Source organism: Lissotriton vulgaris, chromosome 6 (genome assembly GCF_964263255.1).
Source record: "Lissotriton vulgaris chromosome 6, aLisVul1.2, whole genome shotgun sequence".
Taxonomy (NCBI): domain Eukaryota; kingdom Metazoa; phylum Chordata; class Amphibia; order Caudata; family Salamandridae; genus Lissotriton; species Lissotriton vulgaris.
In genome coordinates, this window is record NC_141694.1 from 1,699,450,155 (window position 1) to 1,699,470,932 (window position 20,778).

The following is a 20,778-nucleotide window of genomic DNA, read 5'->3' on the forward strand; positions in this document are numbered from 1 at the left end:
ATGGCTGAATCCCATAGTGCTAGATCTTCGGTTACCGGGACAAAATCAAAACGCCACAAAAATCCGTGGTCTCCAACCTTTTATGACCTCGACCAATGAAAAATTACAACAAATTGAAGAGAGATGGCTTGTAATGGAAAGTAAAGTTCTGGACTTGGAACAGCGTGTGAGTGATCTGCACGATGCCTCATCAAAGATACCACTTCTGGAATAAGAAATTCATAAGCTCAAACTACACACCGAGGACCTCGATAACCAAAATCGCAGAAATAATTTACGCCTTTACGGCCTTCTGGAAAATATTGAGGGTCCAGACATGGTTGCCTTTCTTCAGAAATTCCTTCCGGAACTTTTAGATCTTCAGATGTCTGCTGGCCGTCTCAACATTCAAAGAGCTCATCGCTTTGGTCGTCGCAATCCTAGTGCTACTAGACCACGTGGGTTCATCATGCTTTTCCTTGAATTCACTGAACTGATGCATGTTCTAAAGGCTGTAAAACTAAAACGTCATCTTACCTGGTCTGGCCATTATCTGTTCATCTCTCAAGATATCTCAAACGCAACTAATGCTCGTCGGAAAGAATTTCTTGCCTTACGTCCTCAAATGAGACATCTGAACATCCAATATGGTTTCCTTCATCCTTGTTTATGCAAGATTACTCATGCTGGCCGTTCACGTTTCTTTGATGATCAGGAAAAACTGAAACTCTACCTTCAAAATGTTTCTACTACCGGGATGGATACTAATATTTGATGTCTCCATTCTCTCTTCTTAAGGACTTTATACTGTATCCAGTTTTAGTAGTCCTTCCACTGAAGTTTGCATCTTGTTTGCTCTTTATCTGTGTTTTGCTTTTTCTTCTTTTCTTTGACGCTCTATCTTTCTTATATTTCTATTTTCTTCTTGCTGGGACCTGTGCTCTCTGGCGCCACTTTGCTCCCATCTCTTCGCATCCTCTCTTTGATGCAGCTCTGGCTTTTTAGCCTTGATCTGTACGTCTCTTTCTTACTTCTGCTTTCTTTCTTGTACTTCTTCCGTTTTACTTTCTCCCTTTTCTTTCCTTCTACTTATATCTTTCCTTTCATTCTTGTGTTTGGTTCATGTTCTTTCCTCAATTCTATTGTTATTTGTCTTGTAATATTATCTGTATACGCCCTCTTTCGGTTTTTTGCTGGTATTCCGTATTTTTTGGGGATATTTTCCGTCTCTATTTTAATTAAGTGGTGGGTTTTTTTCAGATGTTATCCTGACGTGTATCTTACCCACTCATGTTTTACCCTCCTTACACTCCAATATGTGTAAGTTTGTTACGTGGAATGTTCCTGGTCTTGGGAATCCAGTCAAAAGGCAAAAGGTATTGTCCCATTTGTCTAAACTTAATTCTCAGATTGCTTTTCTTTAAGAAACTCATTGTACTGAGGCTGAATAACTTAGTTAAAAAGACATTGGGTTGGTCAGGTGGTTTACTCTCCTACATCTAATAATAGGGGTGATGTTGCCATATTGTTCCACAAGTCTCTTTCTATACAAATTTTATCCACTCAAAAAGATAATGAAGGACGATGGGTAATGGCTAAGATTGTACTGCATAATAAAACTTTAGTTTTGTTAAATATTTATGGCCCGGTCAAGCCTGATCCTCAATTCTGGAATTCCATCAAAAAGTTACTCTCCTCCGTTGACTGCCCTAATATTATTGTTGCTGGTGATTTTAATCAATGGTTAGACTCCTTTTCCGATAGATTGTCTAAATGCAAATTTAACCCAGATAAATCTCACAGAGCTTTTCGTTTCGTTTAGATAACTTTATTTTGGTCAAATAGACCATAAAAGTGTACATAAAATCAGGACATTTTACTGAGAGTTAAAACAATAAATTACGTATGCAGTAAAACCTTGAGGATAAAATAGATTAAACCAGAAGTTATCAACAATACAGTATAATAGATATGTACAGGATTATAAAAAACTTCTCCTTCTGTGCCACATACTCAACAGGTATCGTGATACAGCAAAGACAATTGGGGGATGTGTATCAAAGCGAAGGACCCTACAAGCATAGTCATATTGGGTAAAACCAAAGTTCCTACAAAGTGGGATCAGCCAGCGTTTCCTTATCTCCTGCTAGGCAGTGCAGAAAAACAGTACATGGGGAATATCTTCTCGCTTGTATTTGCAGGCTGGGCAAACAATGGTCTCGGTATTGGCCCATTTACCAGTAAATACCCTAAGAGGGAGGCTGCCGATCATTAGCTGTATATAGAGTTTCCTTGCAAGAGCGGGATAGATTAAGTCCAAGAAGTTCTCTAGACTCGGTTCTACCTTCACTTGAAGGAACTCCAATTTCAGTCTACCCGGAGTTGGACACCTCTGTAGAGATGCTAGATTATAACTTCTGGCATAACTCAGCAACTTAGCCTTCGTTATCTTCTGGCAGCTATCTGCAGGATTGTCCCACAACTCGGGTAAACCAAATTGATCACATAGTGCCCTCACATGAGCAAGCCATGGGATGTTCCTAGTTTTTAAAGTAGCCCATACATCAGTGTACTCCGCTTTATAGGATATTAATTCAGGGACAGACCAAAGCCTCTTCCAATACATTAGTGGCCGAGCAGCTACTACCTCCTCTATCGGTTCTAACCCAAATCCATACGCAAAGGAGTTAATGGTTACTGATTGGTAGGTCAAATAGGTTCCTCATGAAACCATGTTCTACCCTCAAAAGGTTTGGTATTCGTTTATGGCCCCAGAGTTCAGCACCATACGTAGATGCTGCTCTGGCCTGAAGTTTGTAAATTTCTACAACTGGCGCAGACCGAAGACCGATAGACTTATCTAATTCCCCCCACCACCTGAGATAGCCTTAGTGCCGCCTTTGCTGTCTGAGCCTCCCAGTCAAAGTTTTCCGTCAAGGTAATGCCCAAGTAATCGAAGGTCTTAACTCTTTCTAGGCGTGTACCATTTAACAGAGGGTTCGGGCGGCTTTTCCTCGGAGGTTTAAAAATCATATACTTGGTCTTGTCCAAGTTAATCTCTAGCCCACGCAGTTTGCAAAAAACAGTGAAGCCTTCCAGGGTACGCAGAATCCCTGTTGATGTTTTAGATAACAACAGAGTGTCATCTGCAAACATCAACGCGGGGACGCGCCCAGTTGCCTGCCCAGGGGCATCATTATCTTTTATCTGCAGGAGGTGGTCAACTAGCCCATTCAAATAAAGGCAAAATAAAGTTGGGGCCAGGACACACCCCTGGCATACCCCTTTCTTCTCAGGGAAGCGATCCAACAGTTCTCCATATTGTCCACACCTAACTTGCGCATAATTATTGGTATGGAGTCTAATCAAGATGTCTAACAGATCAGGTGGGAGACCCATACCCAGCAATACAGCTCACAGTTTTCTCTCGAGACTAGATCAAATGCGGCCCGCAGGTCCACGAATATGACGTAGAGGCTGCCACCCTCCACACGTTTTCCAAAATAATACCTGGAGCCTAAAAATTTGATCAATTGTTGAAATACCCGTCCGAAACCCGGCTTGGAATATAGACAGTGTCCCATTTTCCTCTATCCACCCCTGAATTCTATCTAGGATGATCCTACCCATCAGTTTTTGTGTGGTGTCTATCAAGCTGATGGGGCGATAGTTAGACGGGGTTAATGGACATCCTTTTTTGTGTATTGGCACAAATACCGCTACAAGCCACGTATCCGGCGGGGAACTACCCTTGAGTACAGCATTAAATAGGACAACCAAATATGGTGCCCAAATGTTGGGTTGTGTACGAAATAGATCACCGGGGAGCTTGTCAAGCTTTTCAGTTGGCCATTGCCTCTCGTCCATTGTATGATGTTTGGAAAACGTGTAACCCTGATTTGCTTGAGTACACTTTTTATTCAAATGTACATGATACTAAGTCTAGAATTGATTATATTCTGGTCAGTAAGTCCTTGCTTCCTTCCAATCAATCTTCTGATATTGGCTCCATTTTTATATCTGACCATGCACCCGTTCATGCTTTATTAGACCTCTCAAGTTCATCCTCTAAATTTAGCAGATGGAAACTTAATAATTTTTTGTCATCTTTTGCAGTCTTTATTAAAGAAGCTACCTCTTTTATCAATGAATTTTTTAGCTTTAATAACCCATCTGACACCTCTATTCCTAATAATTGGGATGCTTTCAAGGCCTCTTGTCATTCCTTTACCATTTCATATGTTTCAAAAACCAAGAAGTTAGGCGACAGAAATATGAGGACGAATTACGACATCTTAAAGACCTAGAACATATTTATTTTTCCTCTAAATCACCCTCTGCCTTACATGCACTCATTAAAGCTAAATCCGAGCTCAACAAATTGGCGACTTCAGACGCATGCAACATCCTGCTCAAAATTAAATCCAAATATCATGGTGGCCAAAATAAAGCTGGTAGGATGCTAGCCAACTATCTGAAGATTAAATCGGAACATAAAACTATTGGTCCTATCATGAATGAATCTACCAACAAACTGGTCTCATCAGATGAGGATATCGCTGTAGTTTTTCATCAATATTATCAATCTCTTTATTTTGATGACACATTCCCCACTAATCAAAATCTTGATGCTTTTTTCTCAGGCCTTCCCTCTCCACCATCTTTACCTAATGAATTTGATGCATTCGAGAAGGACATCTCACCTCAAGAGATAATTAATGCGATTAAATTACTAAAAAAGTCGAAGGCTCCGGGACCTGATGGTCTTTTGTTGAATTTTATACTGCTTTTACCTCTATTTTTGTTCCCCAACTTTTGCTGCTTTTTAATTCCTTTATTATGGACGCCAAAGCGTCTGGGTCCTTTATGGATGCCCTAATTATTATGATCCCTAAACCGGATAAAGACCATTCTTATTGTAAAAACTATCGCCCCATTACCCTAATAAACTATGATTGCAAAATGTTTGCCAAAATTCTTGCAACCCGACTTGAATCCATCTTTCCCTTAGTGATTAAAACGGACCAAGTTGGGTTTGTTAAGGGCAGATTGGCATCCGATAAAGCAAGAATGTTTACTAATATTATTTAATTGGGCAAAAAATACAAATGTCCACTTGCAGCCCTATCTCTTGACGCCGAGAAGGCCTTTGATCGTGTTAATTGGCAAAATATGTCTACAACTCTCAAATGGTTTGGTTTTGGGCCTTCTTTTATTAGACTATTGTACTCCTGTCCCCGTGCTAGCATTTTTGTAAATAATCACTTTTCCCAAAAAATTTCTCTATCTAGAGGTACAAGGCAAGGATGTCCACTCTCCCCCTTATTATTTATTTTATGCCTTGAGCCTTTTCTGGAACGTATCCGTGTTAAGTCACTGATCAAAGGTTTCAAATATAAGTCTGTAGAAACTTAATTTTCTGCATATGCTGATGACATATTGATTTATATGTCTAACCCTATTGCTTCTCTCCCTCCCTTTTTAAATGAAGTTGAATTGTATTCCAGCATTTCTGGCTACAAACGAAACCTTTCCAAAACAGAGGTTTTACATTTAAATTCCACTTGTTTCCAATTTATGTTTAATAATACTGATTTTACCTGGTGTCCTTCAAAAATTAAATACCTTGGTATTTGGTTTTCTTTTTCATTGACTGCTACAATTCGCTTTACGTTCCAAGCATTAATTGCTAAAATTAAATCACTTCTCCTCACATGGTCCCCCCTATTCTTATCGTGGTGGGGTAGGTTAGATACTATTAAAATGATGATTGTACCTCATGTTTTATACACATTATCAATGTTAGCTATTCGAATTCCCCTTTCATATTTCTCTCAAATCAATTCTTTGCGTATAAAATTTTTATGGAATAAGAAACATCCTCGAATTGCCCTTACTAAACTTATTTGACCTAAGAATGAGGGTGGTGTACGTTTTCCACACTTTAAAATTTATCACTCGGCTTTTGTGCCCAAACAATCCTTTGCCTTAGCTTATGATTTTGAATAATTACCTATTCCCAAATGTATTATTTTTGAACGATCCTTCCTAAAGGAATTTTCCTTTCAAGACGTCGGGGCATATTACCAACAACTAGCGATAATTATCGCTATGTTGGTTTAGCGGCGATATTTTTATCGCCTAGCTGCGGGGATTTTTATCGCTTAGGATCCTTGCTATTATCAAGGTTTATCTTCTAAGCGATAAAAATTGGCCGAAATGCATGAATATCGCTGTAAAGTCAGCTATATTTATTCATTACCGAGCTAATGCTCTTAGCCATGTTATCCACCTACCATTGGATAACATGGCTAAGAACTGCTTAGGGGCAGGTGTGAGCTTTTGGAGATATTCGCGCTTAGCACGAATATCTCCAAAAGTTGGTAATAGGAGATAGCGATGTTAGCGACTGTTTCCAGTCGCTAACATCTTGGCACGCCCACTTTGCATGTCATTAGTTATAAATATCACTGACATGCAAAGCGGGGCCCAAGATGGTCGCTATCTCCTACTAGCTGTCGCTAACTGGTGATAGCGACAGCTAGGTAATAGGGAGATAATTTTATCTCCGCTTTCTTGGCTTTTAAAGCCAAAAAAGCGGAGATAAACCCCCTTGATAATATGCCCCGTCATTTTTATGTCTAACAGTTCTTTCTTATCTAATATCCCTAGTTTGAAATACTCCCAAAACCTATTATTTAACACATTCTCTACCGGGTTTACCCCGTTCCAATGTTTCCTATCCTCCACCTCATGGTATAATAAATTTCCTAAATATAAGGGTAAATCTTCTTGCACAACATGCATCAAGCATTTTTGGAGTTGCAAACGGTGCGATTCCTTAAAATCGGCCGTTTGCGATTCCAAAAATGCTTTTTGAGATGCATCATGCTTTTTTAGAAATCGCAACTTTTTTGCGATTTCTAAAATTGCGATAGCATTTCAGAAACCGCAATTTTGCGATTTCTAAAATGCTATGCATCATTTGATTTCAAATTGCGAAATTTGAAATTGCAAGTGCAAATTACCACGAAGTTGAACCTCGTGGTAATTTGCAAAATTGTTTAAAAAAGCACAACTATGCATTTTTTAAACTGTAAATTTACAGACACGCATGTCCTTAGGACATGTGTGTATGTAACTTATACTCAAAAGTAAATTTCATGGGTGAAGGGGGGGGTCATTTGGACCCCCCTCTCCACCCTTGAAATGCATTGCTGAATTGCGATTTCAAATTGCGAATTCGCAATTCCCATTCATTCCTATGGGCATTTTAGCCCATAGGAATGAATGGGAATTGCGAATTCGCACTTTGCTAATCGTATAATATTTGAGAATCGGTAAAATTTCGATTTTTACTGATTCTCAAATATTTTGCGAAAATGTACATGCATCCCATTTTGCATTTCCTAATTTGCGATTCCCTAAAAATCGCAAATTAGGAAGTGCAAAATGAAACAATGATGCATGTGGGCCACTATTTCAAATATTGAAAGAAAAGGGTATCAATGTTGTGCAACAATTGCTGCAACATGGTACTGTTATTCCATTTCATACTCTACAAGCACAATACCAGTTACGTGACTCCTGCCTTGATGAATATATTATTATTTCTAATGCTTTACAATTGTATCTAACTTCTTTTGACCTACCTATTGGTGCACCTGCTCTTACCCCCTCCTCTCCTTTATATCCTTTATTTCCAACACACAGACCTAAGGCCGCTCTTCTATGTAACTTATTGTTCTCAAATGCTGTTGAAAGACCCAAATCCCATGTGGAAACTGCCTGGGAAACTGATTTATCTGTTTCTTTTCCTATTGCGACTTGGGATAAGCTGTGGTCTACATTATTTAAAGTGTCTGCAACTGCCCGAATAACTCAATCTTTATATTTTATTTACAATAGAGCTATTATTACACCTATTTGTATTTCTAAATCCTCCCCTTCTTCTTCTCCAATGTGTTGGTCATGCTCCAATGTTATGGGTACATTGATACATCAATTATATGAATGTTCTAATGTTTTAGTATTTTGGAAATCGGTTTGGAATATTTGCATGTCAATTTTCAAATGTAACTTTTTGCTATTGTTTCAAAATGTTTTTCTAGGTTCTTTTTCACCTGATTTTGCTGATTCTCCCACTATTTCCTTGTTTTTTGGCCTTTTCTTGCACTTGCTTTTAAAGTTATATTATCATCAATTCTACACTATCTATATTAACCTGGTGGATTTTTGTTTGTGATGAACATAGGATTTCTACAGTTTCTTCTATTTCCATTTCTCAAAAAATTAAATCGGATCTTTTATGGTTACCTTTTAGAACATATTTATCGACTCATGCTCCCATTTCCTAACCTCTTTCATTGTTTTAATATATATCTCTATATTAATCTCGACCTCCCCTCCTTTCCTTTTCTTCCCTTTCTCTTTTTTTTCTTCTTTTCTTCTTTCTTTCTTCATTTCTCTATATTCTTCTCCTCACTTTCTCTCCTTTTTACTTTCACCTTTGTCGGATTCATATCACACCATTATGCTATTTTCTTATATTCATTTTTGACTTATTTGGTGTATACTTTTTGATTAATTACTGCCTTTGTATTGTTTCACTTTACCTTCTGTATTTGAAAACTAAATAAAACATCTTAAACACAAAAAGTTAAGCATGTAAACTGAAAGCTGGAGTAACATGGTTACCTTAACGCTTTATACTCACTATTCAGAAATCAGTGCATGCTCTTGCCTGATAAGTAAGGGACATGACTACAGGGACCCATTTTAATGTCCAGTGCTTATATTCTTTCAAAACGTAAGTAGTATGGTAAAAAAATGACATCTCTGAACACAGAGCTGCGGTAGACATTTTGTTTTCCAATTCACCCATCAATCAGGCATTGCAGTACCTCCAGGATTGGTGCTCTTCCTCATTCAGGGAAAACAATGCTGTTCAGAGAAAATATAAAAAAACAGGTAGAGCTTCACTGGCAAACTCTGTATAGTGACGCTAATGTGTTTGTGTGTGAATAAAATCAATCTGGACACTTTACGAACACTCTGTCTTGCTTTATTTAGTTATTTATTTATTTTTCATATTTTGAACCTTTTATTGCTGAGGTGCACTTTGGATAGAAAAATGTCAGAAAAAGACGACATATCAAGCAAAAGTATTTTTTCTTTTTTGGATCCATTTCACAAGGGAAAAAATACATGAAAGGAGGAAAGAGAGGGTAAGAACTGTGTCTTAAAATCATGGGAATAAGAGGAAGAAAGAGGGGGGTGGGGCAGCTGAAGCGGCAGAGCAGAAGTGGACACTGTCCTTGTCTTCTTTGGCAAGAAGGAAAAGACAGAGTCCTTTTCTTTCTCTGTCCCCACGCCCGTCCCAGAACAGCCACAAACGCTGAGACTTATCTGCAGGCATTGGCTATTTCTGCCATCCTGGGACACATGTGTAAAATCTAAAAGTAAGGGAACACAATCTATCAACATAAAGAAGTAGGGGAACACTGTGCCCTGACGATCCTGCCCACTTCGACCACTGCGACTTTGTGAATGAGAACTAACGCATCAAGTCTCCTACATCAACACTTGCCCCAGACAAATGTACTTTTTCAGTGAGCCCTGCATAGGTCCTGTAGCAGGCCTGGCCTCCAATGTGGTTGGCCTGAACTTTGGATTTACCATGGTCTAGCACGACCTCAAGGAGCCTTTTGGCGCAATTGACTTCTAAGCATTGTTTTGGGATTTAACCTTTAAAAATTCATATCTCGAGTTCTACTTATTAGATTTTACTCATTTGGCCTTTTTTACTCAGATAAATATGCTCTATTTTTCTAAACTGATGTGAAGTCAATTTGCGGTGTTTTCACTGTGTTACTGTAAAGTATATGCAAAACCTTTAAACATTGTCTCTCAAGTAAGCCTAACTGCTCCATGCCAAGCTACCAGAGGGTGAGCATGGGTTAATTTAGGTTGTGCTTCTGACTTACCATGACTGAGATTGTGGCTCTTACTTGCACAAGGTGCATACTCTGTGAACCAGAAAACTCAATTTGTAATAATCTGCATACATAATTACAACAAATATTTTTACTAAAATATGAGGAGAGTTTAACTTAAATGAATTCATGGGGTATCAATTTTACCAAACAGCATGAGTTTTAAAAAATGATCAAACTCAAAAGCTATATTGCAAAATGCTGGACTTCGCCTTTTTTACAGAGTCATCCCAAACTGTTTGCTTTCATCCTCCTGTTTTGCTGAATTTAGTTTTGCTAGCTCTCAGATGTCTGTGCATGTTACGACTGCTAAACAGCGCAAAAGTGCTTGTCCTCTCTCCTTTAAACATGGTAGAATTAGATTATACCCAATTTGTATATTTAATTTATTTAAATGCTACTCTATGTGCCCAGGGCCTGAAATTAAATGCTACTGGTGGGCCTGCAGCACTAATTGGGCCGCCGCTTAAGTAGCCCTTTAAACTGTCTCAGACTTGCCATTGCAGCCTATATGTGCAGTTTTACTCTCCCATTTCGACCTCACAAAAAAAAACTTTCACAAACAAAAACCTTCCTTTTCAATGCATATAAGTAACCCCTAGGGTAGGCCTTGACCAACACAAAGGGCAGGATGCAGTGTAATTCCAACTTTGGACATGTACTTTTAAGTTTTATACATCCTGGTAGTGAAAGACTCCTACATTTGTTTTTTAATATTGGAAGGCCTACCTCTCCCATAGGATAACATTGGAGTTACCTTATTACATTTAATAAGCTGTAATTTACAAATGGTAACAGGTCACCAGTTCGTGTTTTGTGTCTTTGGAATTGTAATGAAAAATCCCCTTTTATGGTAAAGTTGGATTGTAAATTACATTTTTTAAATGCCACTTTTACAAAGTTAAAAACACAAGATGATGGACGGAATGTTGCACAATGGCAAAACATTCACCCCCAGTCACAGATCTGGGTTTAATCCATCGTTATTTTGCTCACCAAGCCACCCCAGTTTAGACATGGCCATATGCAAATCAGTATTGACCCTGTGCCTCAAGGGAACAGTCCAGACCGAACTGCCAAACCATGTCTTCCCTGGACTGTAATCAAGCATCCCAGGACCGGTTTCTGGCTATCAGCGGTCTTCAGCCAGGATAGCTTGACTCCTGTGGCATAGTGAGCACGGGACCCACGTCTGGGCATACCATTCCCACATAGGTTGAACAGCAAAACATACAAGATGATGGACGGAATGTTGCACAATGGCAAAACATTCACCCCCAGTCACAGATCTGGGTTTAATCCATAGTTATTTTGCTCACCAAGCCACCCCAGTTCAGACATGGCCATATGCAAATCAGTCTTGACCCTGTGCCTCATGGGAACAGTCCAGACTGAACTGCCAAGCCATGTCTTCCCTGGACCGGAATCAAGCATTCCTGGACCGGTTTCTGGCTATCAGCCGTCTTCAGCCAGGATAGCTTGACTCCAGTGGCGTAGTGAGCACGGGACCCACGGCTGGGCATACCCTTCCTGCATAGGGTAAACAGCAAAACACACAAGATGACGGACGGAATGTTGCAAAACGGCAAAACATTCACCCCCAGTCACAGATCTGGGTTTAATCCATCGTTATTTTTCTCACCAAGCCACCCCAGTTCAGACATGGCCATATTTAAATCAGTCTTGACCCTGTGCCTCATGGGAACAGTCCTGACGGAACTGCCAAGCCATGTCTTCCCTGGACCCGAATCAAGCATCCTAGGATCGGTTTCTGGCTATCAGCCGTCATCAGCCAGGACAGCTTGACTCCAGTGGTGTTGAGAGCACAGGACTCACGTCTGAGCATACTCGTCCCACTCGGGGTGACAAATGCAAAAACAACAGTTGATGGACAGAATGCAGAACAATGTCATACATTCACCCCAGTACAGAGATCTGGGCCTAAATCCATCGTTTTTTTTGCACTCCACGCCACCTCAGTTCAGACATGACCATATGCAAATCAGCCTTGACCCTGTGCCTCATGGGAACAGTCCAGCCCGAACCGCCAAGCCATGTCTTCCCTGGACCCGAATCAAGCATCCTAGGACCGGTTTCTGGCTATCAGCCATCATCAGCCAGGATAGCTTGACTCCAGTGGTGTTGAGAGCACAGGACTCACGTCTGAGCATACTCGTCCCACTCGGGGTGACAAATGCAAAAACAACAGTTGATGGACAGAATGCAGAACAATGTCATACATTCACCCCAGTACAGAGATCTGGGCCTAAATCCATCGTTTTTTTTGCACTCCACGCCACCCCAGTTCAGACATGGCCATATGCAAATCAGCCTTGACCCTGTGCCTCATGGGAACAGTCCAGCCCGAACTGCCAAGCCATGTCTTCCCTGGACCCGAATGAAGAATTCTAGGACCGGTTTCTGGCTATCAGCCGTCATCAGCCAGGATAGCTTGACTCCAGTGGTGTGGAGAGCACGGGACACATGTATCTATCTATCTATATATCTATCTATCTAGTGCACAGCAGTACATCTATAGAGGTACAGTAAAGGGTATTGTTATTAGACATTTTTGTACAAGAGGGCAATTTAAGACTACAAATGTTGGTTTTGGACACAAAATCAGTTGAACCTAAGCCTAAGGGTAAACATTTTGCTGTTATAAGAAAGTGTTTGAGTTAACATCTCCAGAAGCGAGCTAAGAGGCCAGAAAGAACCGCACCCCACAAATTGTAAATTTAACAAAACATGCTCTTTAGCCACAGTCATCACTCTACCCCTACGAAAAGTAATATATTTCTAAATGGAACTTGAATAATATGGGGTACATTTTAAAACTTAGAATAAATTATGCCTTCCCCAAAGAAAATTTAGCAATATTTTCATTTGAAAGTCAAACCAAAGTAGAATAAAATAAATGAATGAAAAACATCTTAGCATGCACAACATTTAGGGGCTTATTTATGAGAGACGTGCATCACTTTTGCACCACGTGAAGTGGTGTATGCGTGATGCAAGGCTCTCAGGACCATATTATCAAGAACGGCGATACCATTAGCGCCACATTAGCGGTAGGAAACTGCTGCTTAAGCGGGGATAAGGGGCTTGATAATATGCCCTTGTGAATTCCCATAGAAGCCCAGGTTCTGGTGTGCAGGACAGCAAGTCAATATAGTAGGAGCCAAGGGGGAAAGATGGAGGAGGCCGCCCCCCACTCAGAACATAATACACAAAATGAGGCCTCACCCTCTAGACACTTATTCCCATTATTTGTGATGAAAACCAGGGTTTTCAATGGCTTTCTCAATACCCTTATGTGTGTACAGTCCAACTACTTGTTTAAGTCACAGTGTCACTTTATCATCAAGAATATAAAAATGTCAGCTACCATCCACACTCCACACCTTCCATCAAGTGAAAAAATGTGGGAGAAGAGAGAGTACCTCACGGTAGAACCGCCAACGGGGCTGCTGGCTAACAATTACCAGTATACCCACTTATCATCATAGGTAACTCCCTCTCTTTTAGTGAAAGAGAAAATGAGAGAAAAGGAAAGGAAAAGACAAGACAAAAAAAATCAGTGCTTGTTCACCTTCTCGAGAACCACAAACAGTGGTGGTCACTCGTGTGATAGTAAGACAAGACAGACAACACTTACTATTGTGTATATACATATACCAACAGAACCCCAGGGAGAAATGATAAGTGTAATTCTCACCACTAAAATTGCAGGGCTTGCTGGCCACTCAAACTTTATTCTGGGCTGCAAGCTCTCCAAATGAAAAATGGTTCATATTAAACCATAGATAATACTTCATTGCCGTTGCCAACATGTTTCATTGCTGTATTTTGCGCAACTTCATCAAGGCTAACAGGGGTTCATCTTCTCATTCTTTCACTTTTGTATTTAATTACAACGCCTGTGATGGAAGACAATGACATAAAACGAACTTAAGCCAGTTTGTGAAAACCATCCTGTGCCTGGAGCCTAGGCATAATTTATGGTGATGCAATGTGATGGCACTTAGATCATTTAGAGCATAATTACCTAGGGATGGCGATGTTACAGCGTACCTGCACCCCTTTTCCTTGGGTCAAACGTGTCAATCGATCACGAGTCCCTATGAAAATCATCCGAAGTCTGGTCTTCTGCAAGTATACATAGAAATATTATTAAGCATAACATGTAAAGTGCATCCTTCGCAACTATGTGCATAAATGCCCTTTATTATGTACTAATCACTACAATATCGCCTCTCATCTCATTCTCTTTTGCCTGATTAAAACCACAATGTATACTCATAGTACCACACGCCATGTGGCGCATATTCCGAATACCAAACAAAGTAAAAAAAGGCTGGGAGTGATTCAACCCAAACCAAAGACTCACCTTCACTGATTCCCGTATTATATAGAAAGCTCTTACCGACCGGTAACGTCCCTCTTACCAATGCTGAGTCCCAACGGTGTTGTTTAGAACCTCCGACTAGGAGCCTCCGGCATCTCGCATTTTTGGCTTCCAATGTGGTACTGCCCAGCGCGAGCGTAAACATAGTCCCATGGTGCTCGGCGTCCGCACAAGTGGACAAAAGTGGTGGCCATATTGGAATGTAGCAAAAACTCGCTACTTCCATCTGTTGTCATCCCATTACTATTTCAATCACTGTCTGAATACCGCACATGATCGTTTTTGCTGCCCAATACTTGATATTTAACGGGGTGCACGTGTCACAAACCATTCGTTTATAATTAACAGCAGGAGGGGAAAGAGGGCAGGCACCATCTTACACGCCCCAACTTTATCTCTAAACCAACACCACCACAATGCACGACCGCTAATGTGCACTTAAGCACTCCTGTTTAGCAAGGGCAACCTTTTATGCTGCACACCCCCAGCTTGTCACATCGCCCTGTTGGTCATCTTGGAACGGGCTCATAAACTTAATACAATTTTCATTATGCACAGCTTCACAGGTGGCACGCTAGCCATGGTCTCATTCCTTTGCACAGAACACCTAAGGGGGATCTTATCTCAATATTCTGCTATGTCCTCTTACAAACAATAGGGCAACTAAATCCTTCATTCAGGTCCAGTGGGGGGGGGGGGGGAACACACACATTCGTGTCAAGCATGGGATATTTATTAAAGTCGAGGTGGTGACATATCCTCTCTCATACATGGCCCCATCTGTCCTTCTCACGTAAATGGGTTACCTTGTCCAGACACACGGGAGGAATGGTATAAAGGTGCCTGTCAATCATTCACCAGAGAGGGATGATGTAGTAATGTTAATGAGCTAGATTGTATAGCAGATTCAGCATTTACTGATCTTATTCCTTTCAATGGAATCATTCAGTCCCTCCCTATCTGCTTGTTCTAGATATATCCATCTTGCCTCTTTCCTGGCCAGTATATTTTCAATGTTATGGGTTTCACCCAACACCCTCTCCAGGACCACCCACGTGAGATCCCTTGGTTCGTGTCCTTAATTGCTAAAATGTTGTACCAAGCGTGTAGAGAGTTTTTGGGCTTTAATAGTGCTGAGATGTTCCTGTATTCGGACCTTCACCTTTCTTGATGTCAGACCAATATAATGAAGTCCACAGCTGCAAGTCAATCTGTAAATCACATTAACTGTGTTGCAATTACTGAATTTAGTAAGGTGCCAAGTTCTCCCATCTCTCAACGTTACCTCTTTTGTTGTCTGAGTCAAACTGCATACAGAGCAGCTCGCACACAGGTGGTGCCCAGCTGGGAGGGAACTAACATGTGAAGCTGTGGGTATCCGGGTATGAACCAGCTTGTCCTTAAGGTTAGAGGCTCTTTTAAAGGCAAAACGTCGCGGTGGCATCCTGTTAGTGGCAGTGTCAAGGATGGACCAGTGTTTCCTAACAATTTGTCTCATCTTAGTCAAAAGGGGATTTATTTTTTTTATTTTTTTATTTATGCGATTTGTTGAGCGCGAACAATTGCCCAAGGGCATCTCGGCGCTGTGAATGAGGGCAGAATGAGAAAGGAATATGAATTACTGGTTGAAAAGCCATGTTTTTATTTTTTTCCTGAAAACAGTCAGAGTGGGGGCAGACCTAATGTCCGGATCGAGAGAGTTCCAGAGTTTTGCAGTTGAAACGTGAAAGCTACGATCACCCCAAGCCACCGTTCTGGTACGAGGAACCGTCATGGTGAGATTGTTCATTGATCGGAGTGATCGGTTAGGGACATGGAATTTGAAATGGTCGATGAGAAAACGTGAGCCTTGTTTGTGCGTGGCTTTGTAGGCGATACAGAGCGCCTTAAACTTTATCCTATTTTTGACTGTGAGCCAGTGATATTTTTTTATGGTGTCAGCAATAGGTTTGAATTTAGGGGTGTTCGAGAGCAGTCTGGCCGCAGCGTTCTGTATAGACTGTAGTTTTTTGATGACCTTTTCTTGGGCATTGACCAAAAGTCTGTTACAATAGTCCACTGAGGACATGACGAATAAGGTGACCAGTGTTTTACCAGAGTTGGGAGGGAGGAATGGAAGAATCTTTTTAATGGCTTTCAGTTTAAAAAATGATGAGGAGGCAGTGGAATTAACTTGAGATGAAAAAGTGAGTTTGTTGTCTAAGAGTACTCCTAGATTTTTAACCTTGGTAGTTGGGAGGGGGGAGGGCCTAAGTTCGTGGGCCACCATGCATCGGACCAAGTAGGAGTAAGCTTGCCAAAGGTCATGACCTCAGTTTTATTGGAGTTTAGTTTGAGGCAGTTTACTAACATCCAATTACTGATGGCCAACATACCCTACTGAAAGTTGGCTGCTATTTTGTCTCTGTTCTCCTTAATGGTGAGAACTAACTGGGTGTCATCAGCGTAGGATGTTAGGCTCATTCCCCAATCTTTAATTACCCTTGCCAGATCAGTGACATAGATATTAAATAGGGTTGGACTGAGGGATGAGCCTTGAGGAACACCGCAAGGTAGGGCCAGTTGTTCTGATAGGAAAGTGTCTAGCTGGACTGTCTGGGTACGGTCGGCTAGAAAAGATCTCAATAGATCTTTTGCTTTGGTCTGAATGCCTATGGCACTGACACGGTCGATCAGGATGTTATGATCGACCGTGTCAAAGGCCGCTGTGAGGTCAAGAAGAATGAGTACTGCCGCTCCTCCCTGGTCAAGGGCTTTACTTATTTCATCGGTGTATTTGATGAGTGCGGTCTCCGTACTGTGTGATTTGCGGAAGCCAAATTGACTGTGATCTAATAGTGAATATTGTTCTATATATTGAGAGATTTGAAAATTCATGAGTTTTTCGACTATTTTTGCTGGAAATGGCAAACTGGCTATAGGTCGATAGTTGTTTGTGTCTTCTGCATCAAGATGGGGCTTTTTAAGTAAGGGTTTGAGAAGCGTGTCCTTCCAGATTGCAGGGTAAATTCCCATGCTAAACATGGTGTTAAAGATGTTAGCAAGTTGGGGTGCAATAATATCCAAGATAGGAAAGAGAATTGAGACAGGACAGAATCTTTGGCTGATCATTTGGCAAAGGTCATGGCCACTGGTATACAGTCATGCTTCTCCGTAACGTTCCTTTCCAGGAGTGCTTCACGGGGGTATTTAGAGCTCGCTTCAGAGCTTGTTTGACTACTCTCATCGGATAAGCTCTCTCTACCAGTTTGCTCATCAGTTCCTCAGATTGTTCCATAAAGGATTCAGTGGTCGAGCAATTGTGCCGATAGTGCAAAAATTGGCCCACAGGGAGATTATCCCTTAAAGTTCGAGGATAAAAATGACCGGTAGTGGAGCAACAAATTCCTGTCCGTTATCTTGTGGTGGACATTGGTGGCCAGTCTCCGTTCTACTGCCGTGCTCCCCACATCAAGGTATACGGCCGAAGTATTGCTGATTGACCACGTAAACCTGAGGCAGTCATCAGCTTGGTTGAGCCATGTCAAGAAGCTGAGAAGATGGTCCTCTGTACCTGTCCAGATACAGAGGATGTCATCAATATACCTTCACCACATGGAAATGTGTTCCCTAAATGGATTTCCGGGATGGTGGACCACATTCACCTCAAACTGGCCCACATAAATGCAGGTCAGACTAGTGGTGAATGTGGCCCCCATAGAAGTCCCAGACACGTGTAGATACAGCTGGTTTTTATATTCAAAATATTTTCTTGTCAATGCTAATTCGATACATTGCATGACAAAGGATGGAGGGGTGTCATAGAACCATTCAAGATCCCCCAGTGCCCGCGCTGCTGCCACCAGCGTGGCATCCTGGGGGATGCTGGTGTAAAATGATTCAATGTCAATAGTCACCAGCAGCTGGGACTCGGGTTCAAACTCAACATCCTTCAAGATGGTCAAAATGTCAGTGGTATCCTGTACATAGGAGTCTTGTGTGATCACTGACTCCCTCAGAAAGAAGTCTGCGAATTGAGTCAGGGGCTCCAGCACAGATTGAATGCCTGAAACTATTGGGCGTCCGGAGGGAGAGTTTTGGGGTTTGTGGATTTTCGTCAGAATGTAAAATGCCGGTGTCCTTGGTTTCTTGTTGACAATGATATCTGCCTCTTTGGATGTAATCCACTTTTTTCTACCGCGTCCGCCACCATTCTCATAATTGTGTCCATAAGTTCAGGCGTGGGGTCCCTAGTGAGTGGATGGTAGTTGGTACGCACCCCCAGGAGTCTCAGCTTCATAATCACATGAATTGAGCATCACTACTGCTCCGCCTTTTTCGGCCTGCTTGATTGTCACTAACTGATTATTTTGTAATGATTTCACAGCTGACCAGTCCTCCTTACTCATATTGCAGACACAGTACTGCTGTTCTAATTGTTCTAGACTTTCAATATCATGAAGCACGGGCTATTCGAAGACTGCCACCTCTGGGCCAAGTGATGAGGTGGGGGGACAAAAGCTAGAAGGTCGATGCAAATTGGTGTCAAACAAAGATGGACCAGCCCTTTCTTTACCAGCAAAGAACTTGTGAAGTTTGATCTTTCTCATCATGTCGAACAATTCCATTCTTCACGTGAAGGTGTTGTGTCTGGGGGTCGGGACAAACCACAGTCCTTTATTAAGAACTTTCAACTCAGCTGATGTCAAAATATGGCTTGATAAATTCACCACAATGTCACTGGATCTATCAATTCACTGGTCATTGCCATGATTTATGACTGGAAGGTTCTGCCTATGCTGCGTGTTATGCGAGGGGAGTATGTCTGCCATGTTGGTTGAAACTGGGCCCTGCCCCTGCCTCTTCCTCTCTGGGCTGGCCCCCCTCCCTCCGTGTACCTCTCTGGGTTTGCCCTAAAAAAGCTCTCAGCAGAACTCCTAAGTCCTCATCTGACCTTGTGTCAGGTATAAAGTGTACTCTACTTGGGTTCGATGTAGTAGGGCGATTGGAGGATTCTTCCTCCTCACTGTTAGTGTTGTCGAACACCCAATTATTTGGTGTCCGTCTCTGCTGTCTTTGCCCCCTGGTGGAAATTTTGACCCCTTCTTTGAAAATTCGACTGTCGTGGTTGGTCTACAGGTGTGTCATAATATTGATCCTTAGTGAGGGGAACGCCCATTCATGTGAGAACCGGTCTAAGTTCTTCTTAAGGCCCTTGATCTTCTGATTGACCATATATATTTTATAGTCTGCTAACTCACCCTGAATCCTTTCTAATTGGTCTTTTGCATCCATCAGTGCTTTATCGTTCTTTAAAGTTTCCTCAAGCTCGAGGATTTCTTTAAGAAAGTCCTCACTCAGTCTCTTAGAAGTGTTTATAATCAAAATTAGCCAATCCCTGGTGCATTAGTTGGCTATAAAGCTCGAATCCACCCGGAATTGCTTGTCCTCCAATAAGATTTTTGGCTCTAGTCTTACTATTAAGTTCGGAGGGGCAGCTCCTGCTCGTAAATATTCCGGCATAAGCGCCCCATGCAGGGCTACTCGTATTTGACGTTTCCTAAGATTTGACAGTTTATCCCATTCCTCCCTGGCCATGGAGCTTATTAATGGGGCATCAGACAAAAGTGAAGGACCAGAAAGTATCAGCGCTATCTGCTCGTCTGCAAAGGCCAAACAGTTCATTACTACAAAAACGGCAGTAGATATGCAATTGTATGTTATTGATTAAATATACTCAATGTCACTAAGCCCACACCAATTGCAACTGGCTCACAATAAAAATTAGAATAAAAACTTGCTCATAGGGCAGTCTGACTCTCACGGCTGAGCCGCCGTACTGAAGACGTCAATATAGTCGCAGCCAAGGGGGAAAGAAGGAGGAGGCCGCCCCCCACTTAGAACATATTACACAAACACTTATTCCCATTATTTGTGACGAAAACCAGGGTTTTCAATGGCTTTCACAATACCCTTATGTGTGTACAGTCCAACTACTTGTTTAAGTCACAGTGTCACTTTATCATCAAGAATATAAAAATGTCAGCTACCATCCAAAAACCCCACCTTCAATCCAGTGAAAAAATGTGGGTGGAAAAATGTCATGGAATCAATACATGGTTGTGTTATAGGATTGGTTTACAATACTTTGTTTTCTTGGTACCATGATGTTCCCAGCACCTTCAAGCTTTATGCTGGGTGTCGCGCTCTATACGTATATTAAATAAATGCACGCTACTTCCAAGTGCCCAATATTTTGTGAAATTTGCAGCAATCTAGATTATCAGGTTATTGCATGAATAAACAGTATAATATTGCACTATGACTTACAAGTGAGTCACAATGGATAAGTTGTAGCTCTTGTGCACTTACCTCCACGCCTCTCGTGACATAGATTAAATGTACAGGGAGAGGAAG